The sequence below is a fragment of the Pezoporus occidentalis genome, unplaced genomic scaffold (genome assembly GCF_034315485.1).
Source record: "Pezoporus occidentalis ecotype Australia unplaced genomic scaffold, CSIRO_AGI_Poc_V1 ctg233, whole genome shotgun sequence".
Lineage (NCBI taxonomy): Eukaryota > Metazoa > Chordata > Aves > Psittaciformes > Psittacidae > Pezoporus > Pezoporus occidentalis.
The window spans coordinates 1,269,113-1,292,538 of NW_026914212.1; the positions used below are offsets into that span (position 1 = coordinate 1,269,113).

General features: G+C 43.0%; 1 long non-coding RNA gene across 1 annotated transcript; it reads left to right on the forward strand.

Annotated features, from left to right (window-relative positions):
- Positions 1–779: 779 nt before the first annotated feature.
- On the forward strand, positions 780–21,963 carry LOC134165215 (uncharacterized). The gene is made up of 3 exons (XR_009965436.1): positions 780–956; positions 13,356–13,454; positions 21,624–21,963. It is a non-coding gene; the product is annotated as an uncharacterized LOC134165215 (long non-coding RNA).
- Positions 21,964–23,426: the final 1,463 nt, after the last annotated feature.

Consider the following 23,426-nt stretch of genomic DNA (forward strand, 5'->3'; position numbering starts at 1 on the left):
TGTAACAACAAGTCAACGTTACAAAAAGCCCTTAAACCTTGTCTTTAAAAAAGCAATTCCTTTTAATAGTGTACAGTACTCTTAGCTTTTTTTAATAGTCATTGCAATGAATGGATTTGCAGGCAATAAATGGTGGTTGTTATAGCAAGTATTACAATGTTTTGTTTCATCTTCAGAAGTACTTTCACCAAACATGACCTGTGAGCATGCTGCTCAATTACAGGGCTGAGGTAAGCTGTGCAACTCATTGAGACAGTGCAAGTTACTAAGTTAGGGGGTAAGAAAATGATGATACAAGTGCTTTAGTACCCTGAGAACAGCCAGATGGTCCTGGGAGCGTGGGCAATACCACCATTACTTCACTCGAGCATCATGACACTTCACACCTTCCACCATCTATGGTGGAGGAGCTGGATGCAGCATATGAACCTTCCCTGCCATGCTGCTCGGGTGTTCTTTTTTTCTCTCCCACCTCTGAAAGCAATCCCACTGGTGTTACTGGAAACCCACACAAATAAAATACGTAATTACACACCAGGAACACAACACTGCACCAATCCATGTTGCTGACCAACTCAGTCTCTGGCCCATGCAGGCACCGGCGGACGGTCCAGGTAGGTGTTGGTGTGAGGGAACCACACTAAAGGCACAGGAGCTTCAGCTGTTCAGTGCAGGCCGTGCCGTGAGCCTGCTGCCGGCACAGCCCTCACCTTCCGCTCCTCAGGTTTAACGGCGCCGCTGTTAAGCCGCGTGAACGCCCAGCGCCATTCCGGGCTCGCGCCGCCTCACGCCGCGCGCGGACCCTTTCCGAAGCGCCAGGCGGCTTCGCGCGCCCCGCGCCGCCCAGTGCCTCAGCCACAAAATGGCGGCGCTGCCGCGACGGCTTCTTCTCCGTGTCAGTTTCGCCACCTGTCTCCGCGGTACCGCCCCGCTTAGCGGCCGTCTCTGCCCCTCCGGTAAGTGTGAACCCGTCTCTCTGGGCCCCGGGGGAAAGCGGGCCGTCGGCACCCCTCGCCCCCGTGATCCGTGTGCGGCGGGCGGGGAGGGCTCCGCGCCCCTCTGGGTGCTGTGGGTGCGGCGGGCCCAGAGTAGAGGAGCTGGAGGTCCCCGCGGCATCCAGGGTGTGCCCTGCAGCCCTCGCTGGGGTTTGTGCGCAGGGCTTCTCAGTGGCCGGCTATGGGTGGTTGCGGCAGCGCTGCTGCCCTCCAAAAAGGGCTTTGAGTAGTGGTTGAGCCGCTTGCTGCAGTCTGTGCAGCACCACTCTTCTAGTAAGTAGAGTAGGCACCAAAGATCCTGGTTACCCTAAGTGGGGGCAGGCTGTGCTGTGAACATGGGCGTTCCTGTTGCTGAGACCCGGGTGCTTCTGTGTCCAGACCATCGAGCTGGTGTCCTGTGGTCTGTCCAGGAGGTGTTAAGGGTGTGGACACAGGCCCTTCTGCTGCATGGAAGCCCTTGTACTGTGGTTTGAAAGCATGATTTTTCTCCTCGTTTACATTCCTTAAAGCGTGAAAGATACTTTTAAGAAGTATGTCACAAGAATTGTGTGCAGGCAAAATGCCTTCATGTGCATACAGTCTTTCTGCGCCATTTTTATGATAGCTCTTCCTTTGTATCAAAGCTAGAAGCCTCGAGGAAAAGGGGGGAGCTTAGCTCGCAAGCAGATGGAAGGAAGGCTTCTTCTATTGCAAGAACTGATGTAGGAAGGGGAAAGGAGCAGAAAGGATGCTTAAGCAGAGTTTAAAAGAACTGGGGAAATGGGTTACTGAGGGTAGAGTCTCCAGAGTATTTTGTTCTTGGTTTTGGGATATTTTCCTCCTCATACTGATGAATGTTCAGTTTCCCTATGCTCAAGTCCAGGATGTTCCTGTTATGTTTGGTCGGTTTACACTATCCAGCACTGCCTCTGGGGGATATGCTGCCTCAGGTTAATTGGAATGTGCCCTCCTTTACATCCTGCTGTTACCCTAACAATAAGCAGCCCCTGGCTGCCCTGCTGCCCCAGGTGACAGCCTGCTCTTCCTGAATGGAAAAGCTGATCCTCCTCATAAGCTATCAGAGGAGGTGCTGCAGAGCTCTTGTCAGAGGGTTGTGTTTTGTTTCTCTGCCTCATGCACTCACACGGAGTTACTTTTAACTCTTCAGTAGCGTCTTTCTTGCCACTGTCTACAGGAGGAGGAGCAGAGCGAGGCTGTTTTAACACTGTAATGGCTAAGGGTTTGTGCACTGATTGATCTCTGGGTAGTACAGGTTCCTTTTTCCTTGTTGAGGGTTCACGTGTGGGTCCATATAATGCTGAGCAGCCTCTGTCAGAGAGCAGGAGGAGGGATGGAGATTCTTGCATAATATATATCTAGCAATCACTGAATGTTTCTGTGGAGTTTGTAAAAGTGAGCAGACTTTAGCAGAGCCCCATGCACTGCAGCTCGTAACACTTTATGATGTAGTACTTCAGTGGTGCTTACAGTAGTGATGTGAATTTTATATACAGATAAAATTCTAGGCTTTCTGCAGCTGGAAATGTTCATGACTGGTTTGGGCACATCAACTCAGACCCTCTGCTGCAGGGGGAAACTATGATGTTCATACACAGACTAAAAACACTGTAGGCTTGACAATAAAACTGTTTTACTAGAGTTATTACTTACATATAACCTCCAAATTAAAAGGGATAGTCAATGAAATATTAATGAACAGTATTTAACAGATCATTGCTAGGTATTGGGTAAAGCAATCGGAGGTTGCAAGTGAGGAAAGCTTCACTGGCAAGGCTCTGTGTGCTTTAATTCATCTGGGAGGTAAGGGGCTTGGAAAAAGCCATACATGTTCGTATGCTGCAAGCATTATCTACAAGCCTAAAATGAATAAAATTACCAGTCTATTAATATTAATCAGACCATCCCATACCATATTCAGGTGCTTTGGTATGTGATACTGTTTCTTAGGTCTTAGAAATTCTTTGCCTGACACAAATTTACTCATTTCTGTCTTTGATGCTGCTCTCAAAAGGCTTTTTTCTTACTCTTGAGTGCTTTCATGTCCCTGCCTTAGTCTTTCCTGCTCCGTGGTCCTGCTTCACAGGACCTGCAACATTTCAAGCAGGGATCTTGTGCCTGTTGCAAGGGGAGCTGCAGAACTGAGATAACGGAACTTTTTAATCAATATCCAGCCAACAGCACAAGGGAATAGTTGAATACCTGTCCTCAGGAGCTGGCAATGGATGAGTGATAGCGTTGCTTTAGAGATGTTTAATGACCTATATGTTATTTATATGGCGCTTTTTTTCTCTCCTTAATACTGTCATTCCGTCAAGCTATGGTAATGGAATCCAGATGTTTGTGGAATAAATGAGAACTAGTGATAAATAATAAACATGTAATTAATGTGGCTTTAATATATTCTTGTTCTTACTGGATTCTTTTTAAAAGCTGCTGCTTTTTGTTGACTTAAACCAAATGTTATACTCAGTTGTGCTGTAAATAGTTAAAATTCCGTAAGGCCTAATCTAGTTAATTCAGGCTGGATACCCAGTACTGAAATGAACATGTGGTAATCAGTCATCAATTTTCTGGCATAGGCAGTGACAACATGTATAAATCATATGGCCTTTGTGAGAGAGTAAATAACTTCCCTGTAGAGCCCTTTCTTTGGGATCATATTATTATTGCCAGACATTGTTTTCTGAACAAGAGCTTGCAGCCAAATTAGTGAGTGCTCAGATATTTTGCCTACTACAACAGCCCCCAATAGTACATGTTTCTGCTGATGGTATGTTCCTTTGTTTCCTTAATTTCAAATATTTTGATGCTAAATGAGGATTTAAAGAATTATGCCAATTAATTCCAACTTCTTGAAGGCTGTTAAGTTTTAACCTTTTGTGTTACTGGACGTGTTAAAGCCGTGCTGCTGAGTACTGGGTTCTGGAGTGGTTAATTTGCTCCCAGACAGGAAAACTTGGGTACTGGGGAACAGTGCCACTGGGAGAGATGTATGGCCTTCTGGATTGAGAGATCTGCTCTAAATCTGTTAGTTTCTTTGGTTGTCAAGATGAAGTGGTGAGTAGTTGCAAGGAATTCAGGAGTATGTGGTCATCTGTTTTGATGTATAACCTTCTGAAGCAGCTAAAATGAGCAGCGTTAGGTCATTTTGGGGGTGGAAGTAGAGGCAGTGGTCCTATTTGAGAAGTAATCTCATGATAGGAACCTATCTGGTGTTATCATGGGAACCTTTATCACAACTGTTTAGCATAGTTTCTCATGCATGTATTTTTGAATACTGTTGTGAAGCACATGATTTTTCTCCTCCATCTGGAAGGCTTGTCAAAGGAAAGTGTAAAATTGGGAGCCAGAATGTTGGCTTAAGACTTGGCCCTGATGGGGCATGGCCTCATCCCTAGTTCTTCGTGGTCACCCTTGGAGAGAGGAGTCTATAACCTCTTGGAGACAGCATTCATTCTGAGCAAATAGTCAGGCTTTTTGCTTCCTCTTTGCAATGTCTTAAGTTAGAGATCATTTTCACTGTCCATCTGCCTCTCTGTTCTGGCAAGTACCTCATACCCTGCCATGGCATTGCCATGCATCCCACAGGTAGTGAGGCAGTGACAGGCACTAGCATGGCTGCCTACTCCAACAGAGGAATGAACCCAAGACTAGCTCTGCGAAGATAGCACACTAAGACAGGGGGAGGGAGGCCTTGATGGGCAAAAAATGTAGGAGGGTCCTGAATGCTGGTCAAACTGAGCAGTTGTGGCAAGGACTGGTTATGGTACAATGATGTGCTGCAGCAGAGATGGCTGTTAGCCTGGAAGTTAAGTTTTGCAGATGTTGTTCATGTGATTCCTTAGTAAGTCTGGAGAGGATTCTTCCTTTCCTAGTAATATTTTATTTCTCTGGAATGTTAGGCTTTATTTTGTACTCCGTCAGTTCTCCATTGTTGTAAATGATGTCCGTAAAGTAATAATTCAGTCTGTGTGCATGAGACCTATGCATAAAGCTTTTGTTAGGACTTTATTTCACTGTTGGTTTTAAGCAATGGTTAAAGTTAAGAAATGCTTCCAGTTCTTTGAAATCATAAGCTTTGACTTTTTATATGTACATTTAAGGACTTTCACAGGAACAGGAAATCATACATCTGCAGGGACAGTGTTGAGAGGAACAATTATAGCAATAAATAAAGCTTTCTGCTTGCTTGCCAGTGTACTTTGTTTACTGCCTCCTCATCAAGTGATCTGCCATTTGTTAGTATTTGCTTGTTAGGGTCTTTCTCCTCTAAGCCCATTCTTGGTTTTGTGTGTATTTTAGTCATCTTGACAAGGGAAAAGAACTCTACGAAGTAGGAGCACTTCTAATTCACAATGTCTGTGACATCTGTTGCAGGACTAGAATTACAAACCACATCAGCATATTTTACTTTTTTGTTTTCTCTCTGTTTGGGAATCTCACTAGCTGTCTTACATTTTTGCTTGTGGGTTCTTGGTTGTGTTCCCCCCACCCTCCTGTGGCAGCTTTATGAATACAAATTGCTTTGTCTTTCTTCCTCATTCTTTGTGAAGGTAGGTTAGCCTAAGTCTGGGTTAGCCAAAACCCGCAGTAATTGGCAGCAGATAGCTCTGGTTGGATGGGGAGGTGGGATAGGAAGATGGTAGGTGGGACTTGATATGTTCTTTTTAGCAGCCCTTGCCTCCTATCATTCACTTCTTGGGTAGTCCAGAGCTGCCTTTTGTGTTAAAAGTGCTTGCATGGGTTCCTCTCTCTCAAAACCTGCTTTTTCAAGTTGTTGATTGTGTTTTCCCCTCAGCCCCTCTTCTCATACTGATGTTATATTTGTTTTTTATTAAGCATAGATGCCTTACAGGAAGAACTAGTAGTTTTGCCTATAAGGTGTCTGATGCCTTCTGCATTTCCATCAATTTACTTACATACTAAGTTCATTTGACTGAAATGATGCTGAAACATTTAGAAAGCTGAAGGATGAATATTGGAGAGGATGATTGTAATGGAATGAAGACAGACAAGCTAGTGGTAACCAAACTATGTCATCCTTTTTTAAAGGTAGGATAGAACCCCAAAATCTCCCATTCTTTTGTGGTGACAGTATAGGACCATGACTGAAACCCAGTGTGACATGCTGCTGCTTCCTCACCCTGGTGTCACACCACACAGGAAATTCCCTGCATCACAGCCAGCGCAGAAGGCCCTGTGGGGGAGCTTTGACTTTAAGCATCTTCTTGAAATGGGACTGTTATGCTGTAGCTTCAATTACTACTGAAATTGTTGACCTTTTTTCCCTTATGCCATTGAAGCATACATAGATTCTTCCATGCTCTGAACAATATCCAAAAAACAGCTAACAAAAAAGTTTTAAGTTTCCATTACATTCCCTTCACTTTGTACAAGGAGAAGGGTGACAGAAAGGCAACGCATTGTTATAAAGGGCCATTTCTTATACATGAATCCTTGACTTTTCTTCTGGGAATTACATGAAGGTAACATAATGCAGGTTTCATTGTGGAATAGTGGAGAAGAGCAGAAGCCAAGAGATGTCCATAGTTGCTGCACACTCTGCAGTGTGGTTTATAAAACAGGTAATATAGAGAAGTGTCTATCTGCAGTTGGAAATACAGTTGGAATTGGAAATATGCCAAAGCAGGCTGATACACAGTCTGCTGGCAGAGATGATGTTGTGATAAAATAAATGGAAAGGTCGTCTTGATTAACTGCCCACCTCTTCTCTCCCTTACTCTATCTTGATCTCCCTGCCATCTTGATAACTGCAGGCACATTTAACTTGTCAGCCGTGTCAGGTAGCTTCCATTTAAATGTTGAGTATAAGCCAAACTATTCTTCCTGTTGTATTTCTTAAGGTCCTTTATGTTGTTAAATGGTGGTGTATGGTAATAAAAGAAATACAGGGAAATTTGCTTAAAAAGCTGACCTAGGAGCGGTGGTTTTCTCCTGTAAGAACTCAGTTGTTTCCCCTCTCTGTAGAGCTTCTGGCTTAAAAACCAAGCAAACAGCAATCAAAACAGCCTGTCTGGTCTAGGTATATAATAGATGCTGCAGGTTTTCCTGCATCTTATTCTAGCATCTGTGTTGTAGTTCATTAAGTATGCCCTTACTGTGCCATAAAGGACAGAACACAATGAGACCCTGCCTCAGGATGCTGTGACTTAAATTAGGAGAAAGGAGAATTGGGTTTGCCTCACCCCTGGCATTATATGGCATAATTGGTGATCTTTGCATTAACATTAAGGTAAGATTAGGAGTTTCTCACTGTTAACAGTGTGAAGGCCTGTGAACTTGTCTCATTAAGAACAAATAAAAGCTGGCTCTTTTCCTATCTGCATTTAGTTCTCCCCAGAAGTGAGTGTTACTGACATCAAAAGATCTTCCTTTAGTATATTTTTAAATGGCTTTTTGGGGCATGTAAAAATACAAAATTCTTTATTAAAATTATCTTCACCCTTTAAATACATAATTATTCTATCATGTTTTCCTCATCTACAGAGCAGGGAATAAGCCACGATTTTTGAGGGGACAATGATGTGATGACACTGATGGGGAAGACTGAACCCTCAAACTCCATTAGGGTGCATGAATCACCACATTTTTTTCTCAAAAATTAGTAATTTTTAATTAATATAATGAAGTTCTGTCTTTGATCCTGGAATTTCTGTCTCTTGTCAGGTTTATTATCTCCAGATGGACTGTTCTTTCTCCTCCCTGAAAACTTTCTCATATTGTGAGTTTTTTGTGAGTGTACAAAATATCACCTTATTTTTTTGGTGTGAAAACTTTCCAAGGTTGTACAAGTAAAGAGTTGAAACTGCAGCTCAGAGTTTCATAGCCAATTATACACAGAAAATTATGAGTTCTGATTTACACTCAAGATAGAGGGTAGTAGAACCTGCCTAAAAACCAATTACTCAGACGGTAATTTTGAACACCACTAATTGCTGCTCTCTGAGCTGTGCTGCCAAATGAGTGCTGCAGTGCAGGAACTGTAGAGGGTTAGGACCACACGTTCTGATGTGTTCTTCTAAGGAGGAGCATAGGGCTTATCACAGATGGGACGGAATTTGTCGTATTTAGTGGAGACCCCCAGTGCTTTCTTACCTCTTGGAGCCACTGTCTTTTGCCTGTGCTTCTGCACTGCTGATTGATGGAGGTGTGATTTTAGGGTTTCTGTTCTCCAGCCACGGAGCTGCGGGGGCTTCCACTTAGGAAAGTCACTGTGCTATGAACAGGCTATGAGGATGCACACAGTGAGGGGAGGGCAGGTTGTGCTCTGACTGTTCTGTTAGATCACAGGAAAATGTGGGAGATGTCGGCCCAGGCTTTTCTTGGATATTGGTGGGAGAGCTTGGCTGAACTGTCAGAAATCATCTCCATTATAGGAGATGCACTGGATCCAAGGCATCTGTCTGTGGGGATGTCCACTGTTTGTTCTGGTGGTGTTGGAGGGGAATTCATCTTTTGGTGGGATGTCGTGGAGAGTCAGAAATTTAACTTCTTGCAGCAGCTGTTCTCTACAGAACAATCTTCTTTCTTAGTCTGCAGAGGCTCACCCCATCTCCCTATCCTGCATGCAGTTGAAAAATACTGACCCACTATAACAACTGCAGGAATGTCGTGGTTTGCGTCTCCGGATCTTGTAACAGTGCTAGAGCAAGGTAGGTTGAGGAATGAGCATGAGTATGATGTAAAAACTTAATGAGTGGTAGGGGTGAACTGTGCCTCTCTCAATGCCGCTGGCACCAATTTGGCAGTTTGTTTGTTTTCCTTCTACTTCAGTATGTGGAAGCGTATGATAAAAAAGGAAGTTGAAATAATTAACCTAAAGCAGAACAGATCTTTTTAACAACCTTTTTTAGATCCTTAGGTTGCAGAGGATTTCATACACTTTAAGGGTGAAAAACTTGGATGGTGAAGAATATGGAGATTGTTTTGGGTTTTTTTTTTACATAATTTTAAAATTCTGGGATTGAAAGTACTGGTGATAGCGTAGTTGGGCAGCTGCTCTCTGCTTTATAAGCATTAGGGTGTGATTTTTACTAAGCTGTTACAAAAAAAAAACATTGTGGATCAGTTCCTAAAACTTATGTCTGGAGCCTGGATTGCTTTTTGCAAGGCAGGAGGCAGCCTGGGTGACTTTCAGAAGGTGCGTGTTAGTTGGACAGACTGTGGGATGTGGCAGAGGACAGTTTGATGGAAGTAAGATTGTGCGTGGTCCTGGGATTTAGAGCAAGTCTGAATGTGGTACAGTGCAGGAGAAGGAGTTGCAGAAAGCAGAGGGAGGTGAAGTGGTCAGGTCAGAGCCTGAGGAAGCTGTGGGCAGCAGCTCTCCCTGTGAATGGGAGAGGGCAACATGAGTGTGGGAGAGCCTGAGGAGGGGAGGCTTTAATAATCAAGTTGGGAAATTCTGATGGCCTCAACAGCAACAGTTTTAGTTGTGAAGCTTCAGAAAAATGTTTCCACATTTTTACTCAAGAATTAAAGTCCACGTGCAGACATGGACTGTTTTCAGTAGTAATGTTCATTTGTGGCTGCTAATAAAAGGTGTGGGGAACCAGACCTGTGTAGCTTTTTGAATTGCAAATGAAGAAATGATAGGACATAAATCTGTTCTGTTATATGCATGTCCTCTGTGAGGAGTGCAAAGCTTTTGCAACTATCAGCACACTGTGCGCAGGAACCAGCGTGTTTGACAGCACGTTATCCTGTTGCAAGTTACCTGCTTATTTTGAGCTTTCTATCGCAGCAGAGCTTCTTACAAATGAATCTATCCTTGCTCCTTTCAAAGCTCAGGTTTCATTGCCTTTAAGTCAAAATTACCTGGTCCTTTTAATTACCCCATGCTTTATTCTGTTAGATTTGGCACAGCACGCAGTATTGAAGGAATTACCAATCCAGATTGACCCTTCCAGGTAAAACCCGTGCAGAATTCAGGAATAAGTGAATTTTTCTGAAAGCTAAAGTGAGCCTGCATCCTTTCTGAGAGGAAGGGAGCAGGGTTTAAGCAAGGATTAGGCAGTATGTGCTCTCAAAGTCAACAGTCAGTAGAGTCTGCTTGTTCCATACCCCTGTGGCAGCAGAAGCTGTCTTGTCTTGATTGCCTCTCCCTTTGATGCTGCTCTGTGCAATACCTGCCATGTTTGTATGTATCAGTGGTGTGGTGACAAGAGCAAGCGCTCATGCATTTATATTGTTTTGTGGGACTCAGAAATATCTTTGAGAACATTTCTACTTGCTTCACTTGAGGCTGTTCCTGCTGAAGGCTCAAAGAGGTAACCAGTAAATCCGGACTTCTCCCTGGGAGCCCTGAGGAAGTATTGGTACCTGCTGGTTGTTGCCAGACTTGAAAACAGAGAGGCTTGTGTTCACTCCTCTAAGCATTTTGCCCAACTGGGACCTTGGTAAGTATGCTTAAAAACTAAAAGAGAGCTGAGAAATTACTCATGCTTCCCTGTTTAGAAGTGTGCTGGTAAGAAGGAAAGTCATCTCTAGTTGTAGCTCCAAGGAGTAATCTCCTTTCCAGATCAAGGAATTTCCCACAGAAATGCTATGGAGGAGTTTGTAGACTGCTGCTTGGGTGCGGCTGTGTGTTTTCCAAGGCTCAGGAGAGGTAATGCTCTTTACTGCAGGACTTCAATTTTTTACCAAAATCTTCAGGAAATCTGCATTTGATGTTGTGGAACATCAGGGCCAACTTTTGTCTTGGACTCCTCTTAAAAAATACCAAACAAACCCAGCCAGAAATGAGAATTGAAAAGAAAGGGCTTTTCATTTGTAATAGCTTTCTTGGGTTTGAATTTTGAAGGGGCTCAGTGTTGTAGAACCCTTCCCGGTGTGACATCTTGTACATAAAAACGCTGAGGTCCTGACAGGGCTGCCAGAGGGAATCATGCACAGTTAGCTGCTAGATGTGTGCACGCATGACTGCCTCCCTGCCCTTCACTCCAAGAGGGAGAAAAACAACTCTGCCCTGAAAAAGGAGGGAGGGGGAAGAAGGAAAAGACTATTTAAAAGTAGATTGAGTAACTAACCTGTCTGGAAGCCTGTCTGCCTGTCCGTGAGCTGCTGAGTGACTGTGATGCTGCTGTCAAAGTACCCGAGTGCGCAGAGCCATGTGAACTTATCCCATCAGTAAGGGAAGATGGTGCAAGTCCAGTACTGAAAATTAGATCCCCCATCCATCTAGACGTTGAGGATGTCTGAGAAACTTAGTGCAATTTAATGTTTGCATATAATGTAAAGTACCTGGCATAAAGCTTGGGTAAACCCTTCTGATTTCATGCTCTGCATAGAAAGATATAATTCAGCTTTGAGTCAGTTACATACACAAAGGGGCCTTAGATGCTGTGCATGGTGCAGTGCAGAATTGGGTGGGTTTCTGTAGCTCTGATTGGAAAAGTTAGACTCTCCATGCCACATGAGCATTGTGTCAAGTCTTGCAGGCTAGGTTATATGAAACTCTTGTCTCACATTCATTTAATTTTAGGCTCTGCTCCCCTAGTTAGTCTGAGACAAGTATTTGTGTTTCTTGGAAACTAAGGTCCTGATCCAAAGGCTATTTAAAGTGTAAGGACTGATTGCACTCTGTGCAAAACCTGCCTCTCCCTACCTCTGGGGTGGAATACAACAGTATACAACCAGGCCTTCCTAGGCTGGCAAGAGCAGCTGTTTGAGCATCACGCAAGGCAGGGGGGGTGTATCTCCTGTACATTCTGTATTTCAGGTTGTGCCTGAAAGCTTGGCTTTTACATACACCTTTTCTGCTGCGGTAGTCAAATCCTGTGCCATGCTGCTGAGATTATAGCATATGCAAGAAAATGTGTAAGGGGCCCCAAAGTGCCCATCTTTGATGGGTGGGAAGAGGCTGGAATTAGCAAAGCTTCTCCCTTTGCTTGAGCCTGGGGTTTTCTCTGGTGCTCAGAATGTCCTGACTTCTCTCCCCATTGTCAGCATTGATGTCTGTAGGATTCTGACCAAACGTGTGGCTTTGGACTTGCCACACTAGATTTTGTGGGGTAATAGAATGTTACAGGGACAAGCTAGAACAACAGCCAGTTTTCAGGGAATTTATTGTGCATCTTCTTTTTCTGGATATTCCTTACTGCTTTTGGATATGCATGTAAGCAAAGCCAATTTGGCTGCCACCTTTGGTTATGGGGAAGGACTATGGAAAAGGTGTACAGCAGCAGTATTCAAGTTTTATTTTTGCAGGCTAATAGTTCTTGGTTTCCAAGACAGTTGTGTACCATTCTGTGCTGTGCTTTAACTGTACAAGGAACAGGCTTCTGGTTTGTTGGTTAAACTTTGTGAATCTCAGAATCTGTGGGTTCTGCTTGTACTGCAGGCTGCCAGATCAGAATAAGCAGAGTAGGGCATTTTGATTTCAATATAGCTGTGGTGGATCATGCTGAATGGTTTACCATGGCTGAGCTGCACTACACAGCTCCTTACAGGATTGAAATTCTTGTGATTTGCAGCTTTTTATTCCAGAAGCTTGTTGTCCATTACTGACAACCTCTCCTATGGTCAGTTTAAATGTGACTAGGTTAGATTTAAATAATAATAATTTGTTAAAAAAGCACTGCTGAGAGCTTTGTAGGGATCACAGAAGTCTAATGACTTCATTGAAGGCTGTAGCTAACTTAAGCATCTTTGGATCAGGCCATACTTCCCAGTGCTGTTTGCCAAGGGAATTGGTATCCCTACAGGTTAGGAGTGGTTTGCATGGAGTTTCTTAACTTGCCTCTGCCTTAACAGAGTGATCCAAATTCCCTAACCAGACAGGCTTTGCCTGAAGTGTTGTTTCATGTGAGCATCTTTGTTGGTTGAACAGCAGAAAAAAAAAACCTAAGAGTGGGAATGTTTTCAGGTAGCACAGCTTTAGCAAGGTGTCTCTGTGCTTGCAGTGCAAGATAAAGGCTCTTGGAGGTAGGCAGGGTTCTTTCTTTGCTGTGTTGCACCTGAACACATGCTCCATTTATTGCACACAGACCATATATATGTTCTTTATTAAGAATATACATAGGATGTTATACACAGCGATGTCTTTTAATATCTTGCAGAGCACTGGTAAGCAAAAGTGAGAGTTCATAGTCACCAGTCAGTGTGACTGTTGAGCTGCATGGTGAAATCCTTCCCTGTGCGTGGCCTCTGCACTAGAGAGGCTTTCAGTAAAACCTGATGACTGAGGTTTACTGGTACCTTCACTAGAGGAACAGAAACTAATTCAGGAGAAAAATAATTTTTCCACTTGTTACCTGAACTGTGAAGTTCTGCTTCAGCTGAGTGGTGTGAAATTATTACCTTGAAACTGCTGATTAGATTGAGCTCCGTTTTTCATTATAGGCTCTATCATAACAGAGAAAATGGACACTTCTTCTGGATCTGGTCTCGGCAAACACTTGAAAGCTGTTGCCTGTTGATGTTGCACTCTTCTCCGTGCAGGTAAGCAACATTTAGCTTAGTCACAAAATTGTCTGTTGACTGTAAACCACCGGCAGGACCTTGAATCTCTGTTAAGTTACTTTGCTTTTTAACCGTCCGATAAATATTGTTTCTGCACACTCATGCAGCTGTGTTGTAATTGCTGAAATTAGTTGGCAGTGTCGTGTTTGATCTTATCATTTGCTCCCCTTCCCATTAATTAGCTTACAGCTCAATGACAATTAGCTTTGGAGTCTTTCTGCATTTCATTGTGGGGAGTTGATGCAGTTCTGGAATGTGATCACACTTTGCTGTACTATATTCAAACATTGAAAGAATAGGTGGGCACTGCTCAGCAAATACTTAGAATGTGAATGTATCACACTGCACGGGGTGTACATAGGGATTTTCTCTAGGCTGCTTATTTACAGCTTTAATGGCACCAACAGTTGTTAATTCAGTGACTTGCCTCAGGCATCAAGTAGTTCATTTGTATTCTCAGGAACAGGGCTTGCTAATTTAAAAATAAGTTTAGTCCCATACACCACCTCTTCTCTGCCCGTCCACTACAGATAGGTTTTCTTTTGTGTTCTGTTTTTTAATTCATGTGCTCCCACTGTAATGATGATGTGGCCTTAGAATCTGTCTGTTTGGAAAGTTGGCCTGGTAAAAAGCAACCTACCGAAAAGCCTCCTAACATTTTTTCTCATCAGATCAACTTGCTGAGTCTATTTGCTTTAAAGGTTTGTAGTTAATTCTGTGGGTGAAAGGAGCGGGGCTGTGACCAGCCTTCTCTGGGACTACACTTGAGGTAGATGAGGTCAGAGTGTACCTGTGGTACCCCACCCTGCAGTTTACTTACATTGAGATGTTCAGAAGGGATTGATTTACAACTTTACTACTACTAATAAAAAATACTGGTACAATGTTAGGTTGGTAGGGTTTTTGAAATCAGAATTTCACCTTCTAAAGCTAGCATGTCTCTTCTGTGTTCTTGTTGTATACTTCACGTCTTTTTTGGCTCTGGACATGTAAGTATGGCCACATGATGTTGCTTTCATATGAATGAAAATGGTATTTTCCATACTGCATTTTATCTTCTACACAAATGCTTAGGAATCCTAAAATGCTCAGGACTTGGCTTTCTGCTCTTAAGGGTCACTCTTGAGCATGACCTTGGGCTATGCTTTTAGGGTTCTTTTCTCACTAAGCTTCACAACAAAGCTGGGTGGTACTGTGTGGAACAAGTCTTTAAATGAATGGCACTTCTTGCATTCCTGGGAAACTCTTTTGCTGTCATGAAACTCCAAGTGCAGGAGAAGATGATAGGAGGTGGTGGATTGTGGTTTGTGGGGATCTTCATTTTTTGTAATAAAGTCAAACAGCTGAAAATGTTCTTGCAAGCTGTAGCTCCAAAAGACTACATGGCAGAGGAGGTATTCTGTGTGGGACTTCCTAACTAAAGCTCTGATGCCTTGATTCCTGTCTCCTGGCAGCTGTTTGAACTGAAATTGACAACTGCCTACTTCCATGTTTGTTTGCTACTTCTCCAGCAATTGCTTCAAAATATTTGTATTGTTTTATAGGTTTTAACTAATCTATTTATGTAAGTCTTAGCTACCATTCAGAAAAAGCCCAAGTATAAAAACTTTCTAAATGCAGGTAAAATTCAGTTGGTGTGACTGGATATATTATTCATGGCTATGCATAATTAATAACCTTGTAACTCACCAGTGACAGCAAATCAGATACAAAAGGGAATCAATAAGGACATAAATACTTGAAATAAATAATGTATCTGCTTTCAGGTTGTGAGTCCATCACTTAAATACCAGTGGTTTTCCTTGCATGGTTTTTATATCTTTGCTATTCAGTAGTGCTTGTTTTAATTTGATCAGTTTGCCTCCTGCCACTTAGGCAGAGAAGGTTGTGTGTTGTTTTCTAATTAGATGATGAATTCATTCTTTATCTTCCCTTCTGGTTCTGCTTTGGATTTCTATTATCAGAGTAGCCTGGCTACTGATTTCAGTAAGACTTGAATTATTTACTTGCTCTCCTGGGACATACAAACAGAGTGCGCAGAGCACTTAGTTTGAGTGAGTCTGATGTCTCTGAACTCTTGCTGGAGAAAGCATAGGAGATAGTTTGTGAAACCACTCCCCTCTTTTCCATGTTTGGGTGGGCTGAACAAAACAGTGGTTTAAGATACTTTTGAGTTGCAGGTTCCTGCTGTGTACCAGGCATATGACTCCTTGCCCCCTCCCACCTAATCCCATGAAGCTGGAGAGCCCAACAGGAGGGAATTAGGGTCAGAATCTAATGGTCATGCTGGGATTGTGTGAAAAGGCTGTAGCTCAGATTCTGATCTCTGTATCATACTCAAATATGAAGAAAGAAGGAAAATAAAAGAAAATAAAAAGTAAGAAGTATTTATTTTTAGGACCTGGCTTTCTGTGGCTGCTGTAGGGCAGTGACTGTTTCGCACTCTTCAATTTGTGTGGAAAATTCTTGGCTTTTAAAAGAAAAATGTATGCTTATAGTTACTACATTTATTAGAAGCCCTGGGTGCAATTGTTCTGTGCAGTTGTCCTTCCCCTTTCCCATCCCCAAAGGCCTCTAGAGGCACAGCCACAGTTTCAAAGTTCAGTTGAATCAATCACAGTGCTGTATTCGGATATACTCACCAGCAATTCTCCAGTCCCTGCAACTGTTTGCTGTCTCCTGGTGCTCCCCTGGTCCTGCAGACTTCTGAATCCTCTGGAGCTGGATACTTCAGAGGGGTAAATGGAGGAAGCACTGTGTACCTCTCCTTTTTCCTTCACCCCATCTACTGCTTATAGGACTTTGTTTAGAAATTCTTCCTCCTAAACCCCACAGAGGCTTTTGATCTAGCACCACACCTGCCTTCCTGGCCTTATGCCTCCTTTCCTTCCCCAGGTTAGGGCCGGGTAAGGGTGTGAAGTGTGGGGACTTTGGGCTTATTAGTTCTGTGCTGTGGACAGGTAAGGGAAGGTGTGAATGTTGCTCCTTTGCATGTGTAAAGAGAGCCTGCTGGAGAGCCAGAGCCTGGATGTATTAGCAGGGAATGTGGATTCTTTCTAGTTTTTGTGGCCTCCGTTTCCTGTACTTGTTCACCTCACTGTCCTGGCTGCAGGGCACTGGGCCATGTCTGGTTGAGCTCTGTGTTAGGGTTTGCCAAATTTAGGAAGGCAGATGTAAGATACAGTGTGTTGTTTTGGTAGAATGGTCTGTCCGAGGGACATTATTTTAATGTTAAAGGGATTGGACAATTCTTCCCTGCCTAAAAAGTTGCCTTTTCTTTGTCATGTTAATTATGTTTAAATACCAGAAGCTGTGTTGAGTGTTGCCTATAGGAGGGCTGGTATGTGGAGACGGGGATTTACCTGCCGTTCCCCAGTGTAAATGGGGATAAGAAAGGGATAACAAACAAAAAATATACGCCTATTTCAAGGATTTTCAAATCAGTTACTGATAGGTTAGAATACTTGGAAACATCTAAAGCAACACTTAGAAGAGGAGCTTCTCTCTTGTTTTCTGATACATAGGCATTAAACTGCAGTCTTAAGTAAATGAATGAATGAGCAAACAAGTTGGACAACTTTTAAATGGTTGCAAGGTTGCGTTCCTTATAGCAAGAGCTTTCTAATACCTCATTCCTTGACACCTTCATCCCTAAAATACTAGGCTTTGAGGAAGAGCTTTTACAAATCAGCTTTGAGATGTTTAAATATTCAGTTTATGCTTGGCGGGGCTGACACTGTCTTCAGATCAGATTTCTGCTTTTAAAATGCAGTTGTTGCATTGATCAGCAACACAAAGTGATCGGGTACATTTATTGTTCCATGGATATGAGCTAGCAAGAGGTTTCTCATGCGTCAGCTGTCTCGTGGAAGGGAAGCAGGCAAGGCAGGAAATTTGACAAGGAAGAAGAGAGGGATTGCATCTTGTTCTGTAGTGGGTTTGTCCAAGAGAAGTAAGCAGAAACACATTTGGAACCTCAGACAAAAAGATATGCTGCAAAGTATAGACAGAGCATAGTTTTAGGTCTCCTTAGGTGCCACTTGGATGATAGCATGTACTTTTGTGAAGGAGCTCAATAATGCTTTTAGCTGCTTTTTTTTTTAAAAAAAAAGGGGGGTGGGGGGGTGGTATGGTTTCATTCACAATATACACTGAATTTTTCAGAGCTCACCCCTCAAAAAGAAAGAAAACTTAATCAGTTATATCGGTAAATAGAATGAAGGTCTTGAAAATGCATCATAGAGTCACAGACTGGTTTGGTTTGGAAGGGACCTTAAAGCTCATCCAGTTCCAACCCCTGCCATGGGAACACCTTTCACTAGAGCAGGTTGCTCCCAAGCCCCTTCCAGCCTGGCCTTGAACACTGCCAGGGATGGGGCAGCCGCAGCTTCTCTGGGTACCATGTGCCAGGACCTCACCACCCTCACAGGGAAGAATTTCTTCCTGATGTCTCATCTAAATCTCCCCTCTGCCAGTTCAAAGCCCTTGGCTTGTCCCTACAAGACTTGTAAAAAGCCCCTCTCCAGATTTCTTAAGGTGTTGGTGTACCCCAGGCAAAAGTGTTTCTCTGAGTGGGATGTGAGATGACAGCTTCTCTTGGAAGTATGATCTTGCTGTAAGAAATACAGACTTCTACCCTTATGTCTGAGTCCTTTTTGCCATAGTGGGAGGAAGAGAGATGATCTTAGAACTATGCAGGGGTTTCTAAATTGCTTTCTACAAGACTTTTTGCCCGGTCTTGCCAAAGAGCTTGTGATAATCATGATTAGATACAAGGCGGTGGACCAAATAAACCTGGTTCAATGTAGTGTAAAGATTTCTGTGTTTCCAGCCCATTTCTCCTAGAACCAATCCATTTTTGTAAAAGAGGCATTCTAGTTCTAGTGTAGTGATAAAAAGGGATGATAGTGTTCATTTGAATGAATTGGCTCATGATTTGCACTAGAAAGTTGATAGCAAGTGAAATAAAATTGCTTCCACCAGATTTTATTACTAATAAATTGTAAAAAAAATCCCCAGCCAGCAAAGCAGCCAAACAAACAAAAAGCCACCCACAGCAGATCCAGAAGTTCATGTCTGGCTGCATCTTTTCCTGGAAGCAGTTAGACTTTTCCGTGGTAACTATATTTGAACTTCACTGAAAAGCCTTTTAACTTAATAGTAGCAAGTCTAGCAAATATATTAGTTCTTCAGAGAGTTCTCATTGCATGTAAAGACATTGCATGTCTTAACATGCATGTGACACAGCCAGCGTGCAGCTGTGGGGCATGAGAATGCATTCTTCTTCCTACTTGGAGCTGATTTGAGTAGAGTTTGCCAAGCTCCAGTTTTCTGTCTTCTGGATTTTTATTTTTTTTTTTTTTTTTTTAAATGGAATGCCAGAGTAAACCACACGGGACAAATATTTCCCAATTTAAAAATTGCTAGAAATTGCTGGGAAGGGATGAGCAGGCACTCGGGGACTCTTTAAGCAGTGCAAGCGCTCCATCTACAGGTTGAAACGTTTGCTAAGGTCATCATTGTGTAGCGTGATCAGAGTGCTTTCCTTCGGTTATGTTCATGCAAGGACCACGTAGCCAAAACCAATGAGTCCACCAATGTGATTGTGAGCAACCAGCTTCCAACTTGTCTTGTTGGTTCCGTGAGAAAGGGTAAGGTTGCTGCATGTGAAGGGGCAGTAGCCCAGAGGTAGGTAAAAGCCAATATTGGCATGAGGGGAAAAATGAGTGTGAAATCGCTGTGTGTAAGTTTAGGTGGCAGCTGGAAGATGATTTCAGTCGCTGTCAGTGTGAAGTTTGAACAGCTTCCCAGCAGTAAGACGGGGGATTGAGAAACCCAACTAGTTTAAAGTGATTTTGATAAGTTTGTGGCTGTGGTATCAAGGTGCTGGATTCGTTGACTTGAGTGGTACCTTTCAAGGCAGCGGTCAACAGTGTTCTTGGGACAAGCAAAACATTCAAGAGGGCAATAGGATCCAGTCTCTTTATTTTTGAGGCTCTTTGGAAGACTCCAGTCAAATGGCTTGTGAAAACACAACAATGTGTTCTTACCAAGATCTGGACAGATAAACAGCAGCAAGGAGTTTTCCCATATAAGCCTGCCAATGTGTCTCCATTCAGAGTTAGAGATGCATTCCTGGGGTAGGAGCATAATTCGGTCAGCATGTCTGCTAATTGGCCTCTGGCTGCCAGTCCAGCAACAGATAAGGCCTTATTTACCCAAGAGAGAGAAACACAATCTTGAACACATCTTAAATACAGTTCAATTTAAGGACAAAAAGTAGAACATTAGGAAAAATGTTCTTAACTCATTTAGCTTTGTTCCTAGGTAAAGATGGAAAAACTGCTTTATAAAAAAACAGGATACTTACTAGGTATGTGTGTGCTGTATGTAAAAATCATCTTGTTTATTGATAGTACTGGGGTATCTTCATCGGTCTGGTGCAGTGCACATGAAGCAGTTGATAACTTCAAGTGTTTTCCAAAGGGACAACTCAGTAACTGGTGTTTAGAAAGAGTCTGAAGAGATGACTGGAAATCACTGACCCAATGACATTAGTTTTTGATAAACTGTGGAAGATAAGGCACGTGTTCCAGAAAAGCACAGCAAAGAGTTACTTGTCCAGACATCTGTCTGAAACAAAACAGAGGGGACATCAGTGGTGCCTTGAGAGCAGAAATGACTCTTGAGAGAGTTTTATGGGACATAATTCTTGTCAAAAAGTGTGTGAGGAATTACAGGTTTGTGTTTAGTAGCAACACTGAGTGTATACATGATCGCTTTGCAAATGCCTACCTTTGTTGCTTCAAAATAATGTTAATACATCCTTAGAGCATGTGTTGAAAGGTTTAAGGACCAGTTAGCAAAGTTTTAGTAGGAATAGTTAGTGGGAATCCGTATCAAATCTGTGTTTGAGATTCTTTTCCTCTGCAGTGATCTGTGCTGTTCAGTGCTTTCATAAAGGTCTGGAAGCAATTGTGGTGACAGCTGTTCTGCAGCAGTGAATCATACGCAGCAATGCATATTTCTTGGGGCCTCTTTCTGCAGAGGAACAACAAAAGCATTTCAGCAAGGCAAATTTGAAATTAACATCTATGAAGGAGAAACACAAGGACTTCCAACACATATGGGACTGTATTATTAAGTCAAAATAGGGTTTTAATGATTGTAGTGGACAAGCAGTTCAAAAGAAATTCTCAGTGGGATAAGTAGAAGGCCTCCTCTGGTTCTTGGTGGTATTAAAGGCAAATACTTAGTAGAATGCATGTGGATGTACAGAAATAGACATGCACAGAAACATTTTTTCTACATGCAGTGTTGATGAAATTGATCCTGGAATGCTTGGAATAATATATCCTGTTTGGGTGGCAGGATTTTCCTTTTCTTTATTAAAAAATTAAAAACCTAAACACCCAACCAAGCAAACCATGAAATGTCAAAAAAACAGTCTAAAGGCTGAAGGAAGTACTTTGAGCTCTGGAATTCCTTATTTTTTGTAGTAAAAATAGGGAAAAGATTGGTAACTAAAGAGTCTAATATCTGAGACATGTCCTTTTCAGCAGAGAAAGGAGATGTGTGAATGGTAGAAATTTTCCCCAGAAAGAAGCAGGGAGAAATATGCATGGCTGTAGTGTTAGGGATTAATGTTAAGTAAACCAAGAAGTTGGTTCTGTGTTCTGTAGTATCTTTTAGGAGGAAGCCAAGGGCTGTATGTGAGGTGACTGTGCTTCACAGAGTGAAGTGAAAAGTACAACAGCCTTCAATGAACAGGCAGTGAGATTGGTGAGTCTGGAACTAGTAACACAGTATACTCCTCTGGCCCTGTTCAGCTAATGTACCAGCTGCCCTCTCTTAAATATGGGTGTATGTCTTAGTCCTTCCTCTCACATCTCATCTCTAGGAGGTGAAATAGGTCAGTCATAAGGACTTTTGGCTTTCAAAGTGATCCTGTCAGCAAACTGGTATCCTGCAGGCACAGGGCTGTGGTCGGGCAGGTCCTGCATCTCCAGGTGCGTTTGTACTCAGGTGTAGTAACAGCATGAGTTAAAGCAGCAAAAATGCTTGATTGCATATCATGTGTTTCCTGGGCTGTCTGGGAGCAGAAGAGGACCCTGCTGTGCTGTAATCAAGCATATTTCTTTATTCCAGATCTTGACACACAAGAAATGCTGTTCGCTCTTCATCAAACCCCAAGCTGCTTAATAAGGAACAAATTCAATGTATTCCAAGCACAAGGCAATCTAGTTTACCAATGATCTTAATAAAGTCTAGTCAGCAATAGAACCTAGTAGTCACAAGTGATTTTCCTTGAGTGTCCTGATGAGGGAATGCTGTTCAGTTATCTGGATTCCAGCAAACAACTGGCATACATGCTGCAGACAGAAAGGGAGAGTGAGGGAGAGGTCTTTAATTATTTTCAAGTCAGCAAAGATCAGCGTGTTGAATCAAAACAGATGGAGTGTATAATTCACTGGCAATATCATGATTGGGTAAATATAGTTACATGGCAAAGAGGAGGAAGGCAAAGCAAACGGAGAAGACTTTTCTTGTGGGTAGGCTTTGAATGTTGGTATATTTACACTGTTGCCACTAGGCAAGGTGGAAGCGTAAATACAGCATCAGAGCCAGCCTTTCTGTGGTGACTTTCAAGGCCGCTCTGGGGAAGTGGCTGGGTCTGGGAAAGTCAGTTCCCTGAGGAACCTTGAGCTTTGCGTTCTACTGGCTGTGGGTGTGTTGCAGATAGCAGGTTTGTGAGTCTCCTGGTTCTAGGGGGCACAGGTTTAATTCTTTTCCTGGGGTGCACTTCAGACGTTTCTGCAGTGACTGCAGATCAGGCTGGACTTGTCAGACAAAGTAGTTGAAGACATTTCCTGGACATCTGTAACCTGGTGGGATGTGTGCAGAGGTACCATACAGCTGCCATATAGAGTTTCAATACTGGTGGAAACTCTGTTCTTTCTGGTTCCCAGTTTCAAGGTTTGAAGTTACACTAAAATCACCTTCACTCCAGACCAAGAGGTAGTGGGAGAACTGATGTGACAAGCTTATCTAAGCCCAGCATGAATGAACTTCCAGCCAGAAACCAACTGTGATGACCTACACTGATGGTACAGGGTTTTTGTTCTGATGCAAGCTGATAGGGACAGGCCAGTGGCCCTTTCTGCAGGGAGTGCTGGTGTTAGCTGATGGTTAGAATGGCTTAGAGTTGTGAGAAGGCAAGTAACTCACTGGTGGGTGGTGGTACAGCCTGTTGCCCCTGTAGTACAGCTGAGGGTGCTGGGTTGTGCTGTGTGCTCAGTTGCAGGGATGTTTTCGTAGGCTCAGGTGCTGCCCTGTGTGTCTTGGACAGGAATCCAGGCCAAACAAGTATGTAGAGAGAAGCTCTTCAGGCTTAGCAAAGTGTGTGTGCTTGTAAGACTGGCATGAGTCTTACATGCCACTATTTCTAAGCCCTGATGTAAAAGGCACCCTAGCTATTGTACTTTGGATGACACTCAAGTGCATTTTAATGACTGTTAAGTCAGTGCAAGTATTTGATCAATAGATGGAAACAGGCAGCAAGAGCAGTGTCTGGAAAGGCGGTTTGTTTACCTGGAGGCAAAGCACTGCTTACCCTCACACAGCTGCAGATCTGTTCCCCCATTAGAGCCCAAATGGTACAAGGCAAACAAGAAATGAATTGAGTGCCTGAGATGAGTGTAGAGTTTTTTCCTCCCTTTCGTTCCTCCTGTGTGGATAGGAGTGGGACTTGAGCTGCTGTGCTGAATATACCAGAAGCAGCACTGAACAGAGCTTTGGGTAAAATACTGCTTTAATTCTTTGTCAAACTCTTTGGTAGAAGTACCATGCTTCCTTACTAAAGGATGGCTCTCTGTATCAAAATCAAATGCTACTCATGGAGGAACACGGAGGTGAGAGGAGTTTTGCCATGCTTTGTTCTGGAGAGATTAG